The sequence below is a fragment of the Strigops habroptila genome, chromosome 4, assembly GCF_004027225.2.
Source record: "Strigops habroptila isolate Jane chromosome 4, bStrHab1.2.pri, whole genome shotgun sequence".
NCBI lineage: Eukaryota > Metazoa > Chordata > Aves > Psittaciformes > Psittacidae > Strigops > Strigops habroptila.
Window position 1 is genome coordinate 54663707 of NC_046358.1, and position 14128 is coordinate 54677834.

A 14128-nucleotide genomic window follows, 5' to 3' on the forward strand; every position below is an offset into this window, starting at 1 on the left:
ATCACTCCTTTATCTAATCCAGATAAACTTAATCTCACATAAATTCCATTTCTTTGGAAATGTTATTAGGTTGAGTGTTAAAAAGAATAATCAATAAATGCGTTTCATACAATTCCTGGATGTTACTGATCTAGTCCATATTATGTTCTTTCTGAAAAGAATCTTAGGATAAAAACATCTTTCCTCATTTTGAGTTCCAGCGTTCCCTGTGCCTTCACACCTGTGTGACCACTGACAAATTCAGTCTGCCCATTCTGCTACATGGGCTTTCTCTGAAATAACCCTCATCAAAAGGCAAAAGGATTCTCTTTCAAAACACATGTGGAAAATAAGAGCTTGATATTTTCTTGGGGGCAGGGGACAATATTTATTTATTTTTAAATTTTATTATATAGAATTTCCCTGGTGAGCCAAGCTGTTTGCCAGTATGTAGTGCGTACTACAAGGCACTTCTCCAGATCACTTCTTGTACTAAGATATGCCCTAGTGCAGAGTGGATGTAAGGTGAAATGGTTTTATTCACATAGCATGGCAGAGTTCTGCTTCCCTGAAGGCAGTAGAACTGACCTGAAGGCAGTTTCCTTTTCCAGAAATCTCTAGCTTACATAATACAGTGCTTTCAGTTCTGTGCCGCTGTTACCTTTGAGGGCTGCATACCACTCCACATTTCCAGTCTGCAGCCAATTTCCCCATTTATGCATTGGCACACAAAACTTGCCACCATCAACCCCTGCCATCGACAGGACCTACTGCCTTTGGTTCTGTTTGCAGTTAGTTTACTACAGTAAGAGACTTCACTGGGCCTTTCGGCAACCTAAATTCTTAGCACAGCAGTTCTCTTTAAGAGCTTCTTTGACTTTTTATCCAGGATTCAGCTTCTGGAACCCATTCGTTCCAGAAGCAAGCAATTAACCTGGATGTCCAGCACTTTATCTGACTATTGGGTTAGCCTGAGCATTTCCATGGTAAAGTCATTAGTCTGTCTTCTCTATTATGTGCATCTGAAGTAATATTCTATAGCTCCATCCCATGAACAAAAATTAAACTCATTAGTGTAATAGGACACCTCATTACTGTTTATACTAGTCCACTCCATGCTTGGCTATTCAGGACTTCTAGGATTCACTTATTTCCAAAGCAAGTTTTTGGCTAGAATCTAATGAACAGTACCAGTTACCTTGGCACCTGGGATCCCCAAACTATGTTCTTCCACACAGCATTTCTTCCAGAAAATAATATACTCATACAGTCTTACTCTGACTGTGAGCTTAATGGCATTATCAAAGTGTCTGCTAGAAGACTTGGATAGGAAAAGGTGGAGAAATATAAAATTCCTGATGAAGAAAAGCATCTCATTTTGACACTGCATGTCAGCAGCCAGTTAATTACAATATTACAATCTGACCTGAAGAAAGAAGACTAGGATAAAGACTGAAATTTAAATCCTTTTTATTTCTGATTTTATTCCTGCATTCAGTAGCCACGCACACGCCCAAAAAAACCCCACAACCAACCAAAAACAAAACAAAAACAAAACACAAACAAAAACAAACAAAAAAAAACCAAACACAAAACCAACAACACAAAACCAGTTGTTCCACGCATAAAGTCTGTATTTCAATGAAAATGCAAAAGGTTATTGTATTATTTTTTTTCTTTCCATGGAACGTCCATTTTGCTAAAGTGAAAATGTACTATGCAGGTACAGCTACTAGATGCCAACCAACAGCCAGATTTTTAAAAACAGTTGATTCGCAGAATCACCAATGTCTCTGGTCCCACCAGGGCACCAGAGAGTGGAGAGATTACACTATAAAGTTCGTATCATTACAATAGCTACACCTGAAGAAAGTCAACCAGGTTAAAGGAATTCTTATTTATAATGTTCAGCAATTTTCACAGAGTACAGTAAGTTCCAGTGATTTCCATCATGACAGAGAACTAATCCAGTAAATAGAGTCATATCTCTACTGCAAACATGTTCACCCATTTAAAATGATAGCTGCGTATTCACTGTCATGATTTACCAGACTTCAGGTATACAAATTTGCAAATGCCTCGAGAAAGGTTTTCCAGATTTCCGCGTTAAAAATGAGGTTTTAAGCATTTTTGGATCCTCAAAGGGAAGTGCAGCTGCAGCCTTAGAGACGTTTAAGCACTCAAGCCCTCACAACAGAGTACATCACTTACCGCTGAACTGGTAATGGAAGGGAATCTAAGCGGTCCTCACCCTTAAAAGCCATATTTATCCTCTTCTTACATGCACTTCTCCATAGGCTGGAATCTAGAAAGAAAACAAACACTTGTTTAGTAAACCTAGGGAAAGTCAGGCCTCTTCAGTCCAGGGTGGCATGGCATTCTCCTACTGATCTGTGGAGCTAACTCGTTACAAACAATTCAAAAGTCAGTTCCTCAGGCTACCACACAATTCCAACAGAAAACAAAGGCCATTAAGAACATAAGCAACATTGGGTTTACATATTCCTGAACTTCCTGGACTACTGCACAGATCAGAGCCATCTGGGTTGAACATTTCTGAGTTATTATTTAGACTCATTTATTTTGAATTAACCTGAACTATTAGCATGCTTGTAATTCTTCAGGCTACTGTGATAAAGACTGCACAAGAAATCAAGAGTATGCTCATATGATTTCAGGATCATTTAGTACTACATTTATAGAAAGGCCACTTAGAGAGGCCTTAGAGGCCTTAGAGAATGTCTAAGTCACTGAAGTACTGGGTCCTTCCATGTTAAACAAGTTTGGTTTTCTATCAGTTTGAAAAGCTCTATACATCTTTCCTCCATGTTTTTCCTTTCTACGTGGTAACTAAGGGACACGTCCAAACACTATTGTAGTAGAAAGAGGCAAGAGAGGAGAAAGCAGCTCCTCATTTTCACACACATAAAAAGTGCTGTCTCTCTCCCCCTACTTTTAATTTTGCCCCATCTTACATTAGGGCCTTACTTACTATAGGTCAATGTATATTCTCAACACAAGCCAGAGAGAATTTATTCTGCTAAGAAAGGTGAAGACATTCCCACTCACCTACCTGGCCAGAGGAAAACCAATGTAACAATAGAATATATTTGAAGGAAAAAGATTAATCCATGACTGAAGAACTAGGAGATGAATCAATGAATTTGGAGAAAGAGACAGGAACGGTGTGGAAAATTATATTTTCTCAGATCTGAAGAAAAACCTGAGATCAATGGATCTCACTCTTGAAGAAAATACTTTACACAGGAAATTGATGCTGTTTGTGTCACCAACTGAGGCAGAATGTTTTTGATGTAGCCACTAGTGAAATTCTGTCATTTGGTTATTGTCTACATTCTGCAAGCTGAGTCAGCCAACATTTAAGATATTTGCCACTCCAGATTACTCCTAACTGACACAGAGTAGTCCTCAGTGTCTCTCTCAGCAAACTGATCTCGTTGTTAATGTATGTTCTTGTCCCTCCTCCCTGCCCCGATCTCACAAACTGGCCTGAGTACATAAAAGTATTACAACAGAAGTAATGCATTCATATGCTCTGTCCACTATTACGCACCAGCTTACTTTGACAATGATGTTACCCTGAATCATCTTAGTCCATGCATCTTGTGAAGCAGGATATTGAAATCTGTGAGAAGAATCTGTTTAGATAAGAAAGGTGGTTTAAGTGTTACTGAATTATCTGATTTAAAAAGATGGCAGATATTTGATAGACTTTGTCTGAAAATTCATATGCCCAAGTATGAAAGTATTAGTATGTATCCTTTTGCTCCCATGACACCCCAAGATTTGAAAAGCAAGCTTATTTTTTTGGGGGGTTTTTTGAAAGCATTATCATAGGATGCACAGACTTCATTAACAACTGGAATAAATCGGCTATCTTCATTTATTTTTACTAGTAGATTTTTTGTCTTTATCAAAGACATTTAAGACGGGCTACTTCAGTAATTATCATGATTATCACTATCTTCTTTTGGAGAAGATACCCTTAACCAAAGATGAACAAATCTGCATAAAATCTTTATCTCCAAGATGAAGTTTCCTCTCCTAAATCCTACTGTGTAAAGGACTGATAAAACAGTCTTTCATAAGAACAGACTTCATTGACACTAGATATCTTTTTCCGCTCAGCATCGGGCACAGGATTTACCTCCTTATGCTACCAGCGCAAAATCGACAGCTGCCGTCTGGCAACCTCGAGCTACTTCACCATTAGCTCAGCCTTCTAAAAATTTCTATTCATACAAATCAAAGCATCTGCTTGTACTCCATTACTTGTGACCAGTGACATAATGTACACAGACGTAAATTATATTATTGCATGGCATTGTTCCCTATAATTAGAAACCTGACAAAAAAGCAGGTTTTTTTATACGCTGTCTTCCCTCAAAACACACATTTATATTATGGCTCAGAGCCTTTAAAAACATGATCAACTCCTACTTAGATGTCATTTATGCTCCAGGAACAATAACAAAATGCTGCATCAGTATCTTAACCAAACAGTCTGTTTCAAGACTACAATTAGATATTAGCTCTAATCTTTAAGCCCGTGGTTACTATTGACAATATGATGAAATGCTCTTCCCAAGCACCTGACAGTCTGCCAGGGGACAGAAAAGTGCCACACTAGGCCACCTAAACCCATGACTATAAGAGAGGCTGGAGACCCAGTGACTGATATGGTAACAGGCTTCTGGTCATGTTCAGAATGGCTCTTGTGTATCCTGGGAAATCATGGTGCTCAATGACAGACGTTGTTCAGTTTTCAGTGTTCTCGTTCACCTTTCCCAGTAAGAAAAAGGCAACTGTATTTCCTAGTAAAGGTCATGACAGGACTGATAAACCCCTTCTGTTTAGTTAATACTGCTTTTTATTTTATTAAAGGCCACAACACAGTGTTGAGCTCTAGCCAGCATTCCTAAAAGGAAGGTCTCCTAATATAACTGACCATTTAGATGACTCCCTAAGCACCACCTCAAAACAAAGCAAAAAGCTTTCAGAGTATCAAATATTCTGTCTTCCACAAAAAAAAAAAAAAAAAAACCAACAACAACAACAAAAAAAACCACCCAGAAAAAAAACCAAAACAAAAAACCCCCCACAGAACAGGTTGCATGCACTCAAGGTTACACAGATTGAGACATATCTTAACCTTTCCTGATAGCTGCTTCCTCACAGATGGTGGAAACAGCATGACTGCAAGCAGAGCTACAGATCTGAAACAGTGCCTGAAGTCAGACACCTTTCTCCTAATGACTATTTAAAAGATGCTCCTCTGACTCAATTTCATAAAAATACATATATATATATATCTGCTTTGTTATATGCTACACATGTATATACATGCACTCACATTTGTGAAGCATATACATACTAATAGCCAACATCAGCAAAGTTGTCCAGGAGAAGCTAATGGTTATTTTCCCTGGCTTCAGTGGCCACTGATCAAGGCACACAGCTAATCAGAGATGCTGTCTAGGTAAACTTGTACCAAAAAAATAACTCTACTTGTAGTTCACGATATTGGTCATTTTGGTGCAAGCCTCGATGACAAGCTGAAATAAAATAGTCATTCTTGGACTATTATAAGGTCTTTCTTTAATACCTTGTATAGGATTTTACGTAAATTTCTGCACATAGACTTGTATTGCAATTATAGATAATGACTTATAATTGGTTTAATTCTTTTCATAAACAGCAATGTGTTCATGTGGGATTAGATATATTCAAGGCAGCAGTCTCTCCTTGTTCTTCATCTTTCTTTGTCAGGTCAACAGTGAATTAGATTTTAAGATGTTGTTTCCTCATTTTTACTGGATAGATGTAGATTAGCAGACCACAAACCACATTTCATTCCCATGAAGGATAGTCCACCGAAATGTTCTTTCAGAGAAGTACTAGACAAGAAGGAAACAAAGTATCACACAAGAAACAGCATGTAAGCATTGCTCACAAAAAAAAAAAAACCCAGTGTCAGCAGAGGATGTGACCTTCATGGTCAAAAAAAAAAACCAACTAAAAAAAAACCCAATAACAACAAACAAAAAATAAACCACAAAAACACAAAACCAACCAACCAAAAAGACACACCACAAAGAAGAGGTGCTTATGTACAAGAGCCAGGCCCTGATGTTGACAACTGACACAGAGAACTAAAAATAGCTTAAAAATCTGTTAAACTACTCCACCCATAAATTAAAGGAGTTGTCTCATCCTAACTTACACCAGGCTTGGCAGCATCTATGAAACCTGTGCAATGCCTCCTTAGCACAGCATGTGGCTAGGAACTGTTAGACCACTCTTTCCACAACAGCAGGCTTCTCCTGCCTTACAGGAATTCCCTGCTGGCAGCTTCCTTTTGCTCAAGTCTGTTTAGCATTGGCAAGCAGCTTGTACAGTGCAAAGTGGATTTTTAGCATCCTAAAAATGATGTTTTCTAGCAGAAACAACAAATTACATCTTTAAAATCTCCCAGCTTAATTTCTTCTCCATCATTTAACATGCTAGTTTATATTAAACCAGCTAGAAATTAGAAGGATTTTAGCAGTCAGGATTCTAATAGAAATACATCCATGTCCAAAAGTATCACAGTACCAGCACATATTCAAGGGGAAATAAGCGTGACTCATTTACCCTACTACTGATGGCCCTAAAGATGCTCTCCATCACAAAATGGTGGCCTGTATAATTAAGCCCTGAAACTCACATTTTTGAGCTTGTTCACTGCACACATGTCCACTCTTGTAAAGGCTTAAACCAAAAAGCACACCCATGAACTTCTGCCACCCCATTTCTAACCCCTAAGATCATAATTTCAACACTAAGAACATCTTAAAATAAGGTCGATCAAGAGCATAATTTCTTTTTCTGGAAGACAGAAATCCATGCATCTAGCCTTTGATTATTAATAATAATCAGAATGAGAAGAACATGTTACCTATAAATAATATGGTTAACCTGAGAATAAGAAGTCATTAGCTAAAAGTCATTTCAGACTAGATATCTCTTGATTAATATGAACAGTTCCTGTCTGTAGCACAGGACAATCTCTGTTCTGCCAAACAGTGCCTGAACTTATTTTATAATTCTGGGAGTCTGGGAATCGTTAGTTATTATTCTCCTGCTATACAGAATAACTGTTAATGGAATTCTACAAATCAAATTAAGAGCAAAATTCTGACAGCTTTTATGTGACAGGTCAGAAAGTAAATATATACACTCTGTCCTTCAGCAACACATCCGGTCCATCAGAAGTTTTTCATGCGAACCATTTCAGGACTCAAGATCCCATTGCCATTTTGCTTTATAACAAGCTTATATAAGTTAATTACAATAGTAAAAGCCAACTCAGAATTAAGATGGGTCTCACAAATCTAAGCAGCTATAAAACCAGGAGTAAGAAATAATGAAGAGTCCTTCAAATGATGCATTAAAATGGGTTGTATTAGCATGGGATCACATATACAGATGTATGTACCACACACGTAGAATGCAAAATTAAAACTAGACGAGGAAGAGGTGGGAACAGGCGCTACCTGCATCATTCATTCATGGTAGCTGCTCTTGCAGAACCAATAATCAAAGAGGATGCACAGCTGAGTAGTTTATGTCTTACACTTCAATTGCAAGCTGAAGCATAAATCCATTTTTACTCACACAGGGTTTTATTTTTAATACATATTTCTTCCTATCTTTTCTTTCTATTTTCTGAAGATAGAGGAGTTAATTTTAAACAAGTCTATCTTTGACAATACCCCTTTTTACATATCACAGAATCACAAAACGGTTTGGTTTGGAAGGGACCTAAAAGATCATCTAGTTCCAAGCCCCCTGCCATAGGCAGGGACATCTTCCACTAGACTAGGTTGCTTAAAGCCTCATCCAACCTGGCCTTGAAGATATACATATATATATATATATGTACTATATTATACAATATAAGTACACATGACATTTTAAAATATACATTCATGCAAACTGAAGCCTGTACTACCTTGGTGTTCTCTTTTTCTCATCTTCGCCTTGCCGTACACAGCTATACCTTAGGAATATACAGGGGAGAAAGAAGAGAAGCAAATAAAAACTTACCTCAGTTCAAGCAGATTATCCTGAAACATACAGATAAAGAACATTATTTTGTAGATGTTAAGACAGCACAAGTGCAACATTGCTAACTGCAAATACTGGGCGGGAAGAAGGGGTTAAAAAAAAAAAAAAAAAGAAACAGAAAAAAAAGAAGAAGAAAGATAGCTGAAGCCAGTCCCATTCATATGCATACAAAGTTTGATTCCTTCATTCACTTTCTGGTTTTGGAGCCTTCAGAACACCCTCCTTGAACATATACGATTTTTAATTTATAATAACTACAATGCAAAAACCTGCTTTTAAAGCAAGGGATGTTGGATAGCTCACTAAATTTCTTTGTTTTAGCAAGTGGATCATATGCAAACACACTAAGTAGAATATCTGCAATGCAACCAGAAGATCTGACTGCACTGAGAGGGGAAGCATAGACCATGTTACCCAGGTAATCCAGTTTTCTCCATGACACAGATTAGGAGTGTCATCACATGCATTACAGTCAGTCCTTTTGCCAAGGCATGGGTTTTCTTACAATGTATATTTAGCAAGTTTTCCCATCTAGATATAAAGTCTCTAGAAAGATGGTGTTTACATCATCACAGACTACATTATGAAAATATTTAAAATAAGGCAATAGAGAAGGCCATTACAAATTTTAATATTTCTCTCCTCCCCCCTTAAAATTATTTTTGGCAAAGAGCCACTGGACTAATCACTTAGTTGGCATTTTTTTTTTTTTTTTTAAATCTTATTAGTGAAAGTCCCTTTCCAGAAGGAAGGGGCACGCCAATTTATATAGATGTCAGTATTATGGGAGCAAACTCATTAGTGGTCACATTTCTAGCAATTAGCATTTTAGAGGCAGTTTCACTGGAAAAGAATTTGCTTTTGAGGTTCGGGAACTGAATAATAGGTGGCAAGTTGGTGCACTCCAGAGCTATATTTTATCTTTTATGTGATACAGAATAATCACCATATAAAAATGTTTATTGGTGCTCAGAGCATCATTAATGCAACCTGCTACCATGAAATGCTGAGAAGTACAGTTCCCCTGTATTTACACTTCTCTTGCTTTCTGACAGGCTGCATAGTGCTTTCCCTTTCCCTTCTTACAAGCCAAACAGTGAATTTAACATCACCTGTGCCAACACAAGTCTCACTTCAAATGCCCACAATAGGGGCATCCGTGTTCCTGGTCATGACCTCTTGGTTTCAGAGGTATTTCTGAAGAGAAACAGATAGACATGCTTTAGCTGTTTGATTTGCAGACCAGCTCTCCTCACTATGGATTGCTCTCAGCCATGGCAACGCCTCCATCGGCAGCCCCTACGTGGTACAAGGGTTTTATTCTTTGGAGACACTCAGTGGCTGTCAGACCAAAGAACAAGTCCCTCCCCTCTCTATTTTTTATTGGCTTTTATTTTTCTCCCCACCAACTAGATATAAAGCAGCAGCCAGGGACACACCAGCTGCAGATTCGCTACCTCACAGGCATGGCTCTGTGGGTCCCCACACCACCTGTGAGGGGAGCCCCCAACTGCTGCCCACCAGTTGGAACTGGTTCCAGACAGCCCTGACGTAAGCCCAGCCCAAACGCAGCAGCCTCAGGACTGAACCCAGGAGGGGTCTGAAGCCTCTGTGAGGAGGACTGCTAGGAGGCTGCAGACATCATGAGGGGAACTGTGAGGAAACAACTGCCAGCACCACCTCAGCCTCACAAGTCTCCCTGAAAACAATGGCTGTTGAGGCCAGGTTGGAAGCTCCCCATACTTCCCCCCAGCACCTGTATTAGGGATCAGAGGTTTGTGCTGATTGCCGATAAATAAATTCAAGTGAAATGCTCCTGATTTGGCCTGATTTCCCTTGACACAATAGCCACATGCAAACAACATCCAGTCTAAGGGATTTCATCTTCTATCCTCAACAGGAGGTAGGATCTTCTGTCTTGCCAGTCTCTGTGTCAGATCAGAAATAAAAAGGCTGTTTTTTCAATGAGTCATTATGTAGGGCACAAAAAGATAGGAAGTGGATATTGTTGCACCTTCCATTGTACAAGCCTGCACAAGTGTAGACTACACTGCTCAGAAGAAGTGCCAACAGAATATCAGGGTTTTCTCTTTTTTGTTAGCATGAGGCTTCTAAGTGTAATGAATCTTAGGCTGTAACTGCATTATTTTCCCTACAAACATAAAAACAAAATCCAAAAGGAGCTTAAAATGAAAAGAGAAAAGAAAATCATCTATCTATCTAGGCAGGAAATAGAGAAACAGAAGTGACTTACTCAAAGTTGAACATGAGGCAAGTACAAATTAAAACCAAGTATTCCCATGTTCAATACTGGGAATACTAAATAAGTACATCGAGAAGACAACAACATTGTTTTTAACAACTTCAGTGAAGGGAAAACAGTAAGGAGTTACACAAGTAACTCAGTTGTTGCAAGGAAATATAACAATAATATCTTTGCATATGTCTGTGTATGATCTCTTTGCTGTAATGGAAGGATTTCATCTTTCTTAATATCCATTCCAGTTAGTCAGACAGGCAGCCTGAAAGACATCTTGACTTACATTGATATTCCTCTAAAGAACAACAACAAAAAAAATCTGACATTTTAACAGAGATGAGCAAAATAATATTATTAATTCAGGTCACAGCCCACACTAAACAAGCCTCTATTGGAAGTATCACTAGGCATTAAATGGTAAACAGTGGTGGTATTTTCACAATATTTGCCATTAAGGTTTTCATTTTACAGAGTTAATATCCAATTGCTCCTTTTTTGTCATAAATCTGAAGATCTTAAAACCAGCTTTAGGCCAGAACAAACACATATTTACCTAGAAGTCAACACAAATACAAAAGGCCAAGAATAGCTCACTCTAGTCATTGAACAAGCTCTCTATATGAATTACCAATGAATTTGCTACTTCTACCACTAATATCTATTATATTTTTTCCCTTTCCTCTACATATTGGGGAAAAGAAAGAAAAGGACATTAGAGCACTATATAGAAAAGTTAAACTGAAAGAAAGGAAATAAGAGATGTCCAAACTATTGCCTGCTAATAAGGTACCCAAACAGAATACAAGCACATGAGATCCAATTTATTGACAAGTATGCACGATGAGCCAACATGCACCAAGGAAAATGTAAAGTAAGTGTGGTTGAGCTATGTACTTTCAAGGATCCAGGCTCTCTGAACAGGGATTGTTCTCCACTAAGCTATCTTCATGCTAATTGAAATCTCTACCTTTAAACATGTCTTTTCTAGATAGGGAGAACAAATCCTGTAGACAAACACAAACAACTTCTTATTAAATAATAAAATCAAAGTATGTTTGTGAAATTAGCTATACAGAAAAATATGAACATTTGAGCCTACAGCAACATTTGAATGTACCTATTTCTTCCTTTTTTTCTTTAATAACTAATTAACACTTTCAGACAGCCAATTAACAGAGCTACATTGTCTAGTGATTATAATTCTCTGCATAGGTGGAGTAATAAAGCAGCAGTGGAATTTTTCCCTTTTTAAGGAGAAAATACTGCATTTATTTTTGAATCACCGCCAAAGAGTATCCAGTCATCAGACATTTTCTTCTCCCTCTGTCCTTCACAGACAATATGAAGGAGCCAAAAAGCTGTAATAGCAATGCAGATAAGGAATCTCCAGCAGGACTAGAGGCAGAACTGCTTTGTAGGATTGTTCCCGTATTTAGTGTCTCAGGAGCAGGTGTAACATGACCAGAGAACATCCGGAAATCTCTAGCAAATCTAAAGGCTCAGGGGGACTTGCAGCCTGTACACATTAGGTTAGATTTACACCAGAGCTCAAGTTGTGTCTTGGGAACAGCTTAAACCAGAAAGCGCAAAGCCTACTTCAAGTCAATTTGCTGAACTCTGTGTCAAGAGCACTACCGAGCCTCTGGCTTCAGAGCTCCAGAAGGCCAAAAGAAAAAGTTCAAAAGGTATTATCTGATGTAATGTCAGAGTTTTGGTTTTTTGTTTGTTTGGTTTGGGTTTTTTTGGGGTGGGGACATTTGGTTTTTTGTTTTGTTTGTTTTGGGGGTTTTGTTTAGGTTTTTTTAATGTTCTCACATGCCTTCTCCCCAGTCACACATAATTCATAGGTTGAAGTTTTAGTATGAAAGGACCAAGGAGAAGAGCACAGGTAACAAAACCATAGGAAAAGATACAAGGAGAGGAATATTGTTTGTTAGTAAGTAAAGTTCAGATGCTGATGGATGTACATTTGAAGAACTATGCCACACTTGAGAGCTTATAACATTACTGATCCTGACAGACGAAAACTGGATGCCCTTTTCCTGAAGTGTGTCCACCGGTGAAAAGGCTGCATGACTAAAGATTCAGTGAAAATGGGAATTAGCAAGCTTCAGGGTTTGCCACTCACACTCAGTACAAGTTCAAAAACAGTGTAGAGCAAAGAGCTTTGTGCTAGGCCTCTTGTCTAAAATCCAGCTATGCTGTAGAGTCAACACAACATCCTCCACCAGCTTATAGCAAGTAACAGAATCATAGAATGGTTTGGGTTGGAAAGGACCTTGAGATCATCTAGTTCCAACCCCCTCCCACGGGCAGGGACACTTTCCACTAAACCAGGTTCTCAAGGCTCTGTCCAACCTGGCCTTGAACACTGCCAAGGATGGAGCATTCACAGCTTCCTTGAGCTGCTTGTTCCAGTACCTTACCAATCTCACAGTGAAGAATTTCTTCCTTATGTCTAACAGATCTCCCCTGGTTTACATCATAGCTCTACTACACATTATCATTCCTATAAATACTGTAGCTCAATAGACCTGTGTAGTTTGATTTAAAAAGAGACAATCTACATGTCACAGCACTTTTACTTAGTAAAGCTCCAGATTTGTAAGGATTAAAATTTATGGCCTGTATCTCCCATCTCATTAGTAACTCTCAGATACACAGCAAGTTACTGGAGACCAGCAACTTCGCATCTGTCAGGTGAGCTACAGCAACCAACTGTGCTTCTCAGCTGATGTTCAGTAGCCTCTTACACAAAGGAACTAGCATGCAAGTTTTGAGTACGCAGTGAACTCCAGTCTGTTCCAGGACACCTGTGTTATTTTTTCATGTGATTTTCTAAAAAGTGATATTGGAAGAAGAGAAAAATTGTCTTTTAAACACTACCAGTTTCAATGCAGAAAAGGGATAATGTTTTCATAAATATTTCTCATTATCATCATCAGTTGTGATAGCAGAAGCAGATACATACACCAGAATTAGTTGGAAGTAAAGGTCCCAGAGCCAAGCTTTTGTATTAGCAGCCAAATTCAAAATTAATTCCTAATGGCTAGGCTTAGGAGTGCTCAGATTCCAGACTTGATTTTTCCTGCCCAGAGGAAAACACAACTGTGACCATAGGTTTTTTATTAATTTTGGCTTGAGCCTTGCAGTTGTTTATGACTGTGCCCCAGAACTTGCTCATCAATGCTTCGCTGAAAGTCAGACAGATACACATTAGATTCACATCTGGAAAGCAGTCCATTCACACCCTTCCAATATAAGTCTGTGCATTACGAAATCTCCAGGCACATGAGAGGAGTAAGACCAAGGACATCTTTAAGCATGAGTTCTCCATGAACTTCCATTCCCAGAAATCTCGTGTTGACCATTTCTAGTGCAAATGCACTAAAACTTACCAGAGGTCACAGAGCTCATCCATTGTCCTGGAAACTTCAGTCTTCAGATTTGTTTCTGTTGTTACTTGTGTTACGTGAGCTGTGGAGCAGACCATCTCCCACTTGCAAGAGTAGCCAAGTGAACTCCAAATCTCTCCAGAGAGCTCACTTCACTATTAAAATAACAGCATTTTTTCGTCTACCACCTCTAGAGAGAATTTCATGTTAACGAGTTTCATACATCTCCATTTTTCATGATCAGCCTCAGAAAACTCTGCTCATCTATAAACAACCATCATCTCCCAGTATTGCCAAATGCAACCAAAGCCAATAATTGGCCTCAGCAAGAAAACATACACATATGTAATCCTTCATGGGGACA

At 38.5% G+C, this 14128-nt stretch overlaps 1 protein-coding gene across 1 annotated transcript in view; it reads right to left on the reverse strand.

The window, feature by feature from the left end:
* INSC (INSC spindle orientation adaptor protein) overlaps positions 1-2228 on the reverse strand; it is a 92606-nt gene extending 90378 nt beyond the window's left edge. The window contains exon 1 of the mRNA XM_030482890.1: positions 2191-2228. The gene's annotated coding sequence lies outside the window, so the exon portion shown is untranslated. The remainder of the gene's footprint in view (positions 1-2190) is intronic.
* Between the last annotated feature and the right edge of the window lie 11900 nt (positions 2229-14128).